Here is a 2,955-nt window from a genome sequence, read left to right on the forward strand (position 1 = left end):
GGGCAGAGTCGGTGGCTTGTGAGGAGAGTGGCGCGGCGGAGGATGGACGGTGGGATGATTTCCGCTGCTGCGGTGACGGTGAGATTCCGTTCTACGGTGAGTAGACGCCCACACTCCCTGCAGCCAACTCCCGCCGTCAAATCGCATCTCTCCATCCCGGCACCGTATGGTTCACACTGTTATGCGACACCTATTTTTTGCTTCTCGACCAAGCAGCCGGCTTGCTTATAACTTGCAGCAGCTCAATGGACTAGCGGCCCTATCACAGCCGAAGCGAACTTGGCTCCCCGCAGGCGTCTCCTCTCTCCCTTACTCCGGCTGGGATTCTGTGTCGAAGAACATCAGCTGTTTGCTCTACTGGCCGCAAGTCCTTGCTGCAGTAGCCTGTGTAGCTCTTTCGTTGATGCGTTTAGGACAGCAGTGCTACGAAGAAGATGCAGAGATTAATGAAAAATCCGCCCTTAATGTCTTCTACGGTCATGCGCTTGCAGAGGTCCTCATGTTTTTGTTGGAAAAGGGTTACTTGACTTGGAAAATTGAACAAGGGAAATTGGTCGAACGGGTGAGCGAAGAGTATGAGCTCGGTCCTATTGGTTTGGGTTCTCTCCGCCGATTCTCCTACCACGCATATTCCAAATGCATTGACGGCAGCATCTTCGACCGATTGAAGATGGATCTCGTCATCTTCGACGGATTGAAGATGGATCTCATCTCCTACGCCGAGGAGCTCCTCGATTCCGATTTCCCAGATGAACCGATCATCGGCGCGAGAATCCTACAAGGATTCGTCGAAAACAAGCTGTTTGCAGACGACACACTCCGCAAAATCGGAAGATCTGAGGGAAAAGATTTGCCCACAATAGAAATTTTATTCACATTATATGGACATTATATTCGTATTATATCCCTATAATCTCTATGTAACTTTCATATAACCTATATGTAACCTACAAATATGTGAAAACAAAAGCACAAAACTTATTTGTAAGTTCAGGTTAAATGAAGGTTACATCGAGGTTACTGACGATATAATTAAGATATAACATGAATATAACCCCCATTATATACACAGCGCTGCGTACGTCTTACGTACGCAAATTCTTCTCCTCTTGGAGGTGTCAGCTGGACCCGAGAAATATTTTCTTACTTAATACGTGTACGTCAGTTAGGTTATAGGGAGGGTATTGAGGGTTATGTCAGCATTATACCCTTGTAAGCTCTCTGTAACCTACATGTAACATACCTGTAACTTAAAAATATATGAAAACAGAAGCGCGAAACTTACTAGTTACAGATAGGTTACAAGTATGTTACAAGTAGGTTATAGGGTGTGTTACGCAGATATAGCCCCCAATACCCTCCATATAACCTATCAAGCATACGCAATAATTTTTTGTTGGGCTCACCCAACAAATACATAATTTTAGAAATCAACAAGTTAGTGGGAACAAAATTGAAAAAGTTCGAGGGCAGAGTTCCGAGAATGACGAGATTTGTGATCAGACTCTCCATTACTCTGAAGAACTATGAACACAAGTACATTGAATCATTTTGGGATTTGGGAAAGGAGCGAGTTTTGGTGGAAATTATTGATACTACGACTGAATTGGAGTGTTTCCATACTACTCTGGGAGGTTGGGATTGGGCTATTATGAACTCGTCGAAAAAATTTTGCATCACAATGAAAAAAAAAAAAAAAAGAAACTTCGCCATCAGTGTATCATATCTGTCGTCCATACATAAGCTACGAACAACATACACAATTTTCTTAGCATGGTGCTTAGAGCATGCTCTTCTTCGACTAATTCAAAGTATTTTTTATTTGAAATAGCTAGTAAAAAAATTACTTAACTTCGTCATGATTCAAAATTGAAAGTAGCTCGTGTTCGGCTCAATCACAAATTCGAGCCAAACTTACCCTTCCTTTCAAGGAACCAAATTTTAAGAATTTAATTAATAAAATGCTTTTAACTTTTTGGTTTAGAGTTCTTATGCTTGAGGAGAATTGCTTGCTTTGTATTTTAAATAGACTTTTTTAGCGATGTGGGACTAATGGAATTTTAGGGATATATATACACATACCATTCAACTATTATTTATTTACTTATCTAACATTTAATCTATGGAAAATGGGTCAGCGGGAAGCTTAATTAATTTAGGGACATTTACACATGCTCCACCCAAATCCTATGTATTTACATTAAGCTTATATATATATTTTTATTATACCACCTAAAAAATTAACATTTTTTAAAAACATATTTAAAATTAATATTAAAAGATATAAATTAATATTAATATTTAGTTGTTTTGAGACAAAATGAACTGAACACGGATGAACATACCTTTGTTCGTGTTCGGTTCGTTTGCAAATTGACCTAATGAATATTGTTTGTATTCGGCTCGTATTTAAATTGAACACGATAAATTTAGCGAGTTGAACACGAGTTGTTCGCCAACAACGAGTTTTTTTGACAGACCTAGAGACTAGAAACTGATATTTGGATCTATGTATTCCCATTAGAGAAAAAAATTAAAGAAACTCATGGATAAAAAAGGTTTTAAAAATTAAATAGCATTTGTTCTTCATAATTATTCTTTTGCATGTATGATTTTTTTTTTAATTTTGAAATACAATTTATATTTAACAAAACATTTCATTATCTCTTGTTGTAGTTTAAACAAGATCTATTTTTTAAAATAGTATATATATATAACATATTTATCTATGTATGTAAGTATACAAAGATAAATATACATACATACATACATCTACATGTATGTATGTTTCTATGTATGTGTGTTTGTATTTGTTTATGTCCGTATGTATGAATGTATGTATGCGTGTATGTATATGTATGTATGTATTTATGCATGTATCTCTCTGTCTCTCTCTCTCACTTCATACACACACACAAACACACACACACACACACACACACACACACATATATA

This window comes from Phalaenopsis equestris, unplaced genomic scaffold (genome assembly GCF_001263595.1).
Source record: "Phalaenopsis equestris unplaced genomic scaffold, ASM126359v1 Scaffold000223, whole genome shotgun sequence".
NCBI classification, from domain to species: domain Eukaryota; kingdom Viridiplantae; phylum Streptophyta; class Magnoliopsida; order Asparagales; family Orchidaceae; genus Phalaenopsis; species Phalaenopsis equestris.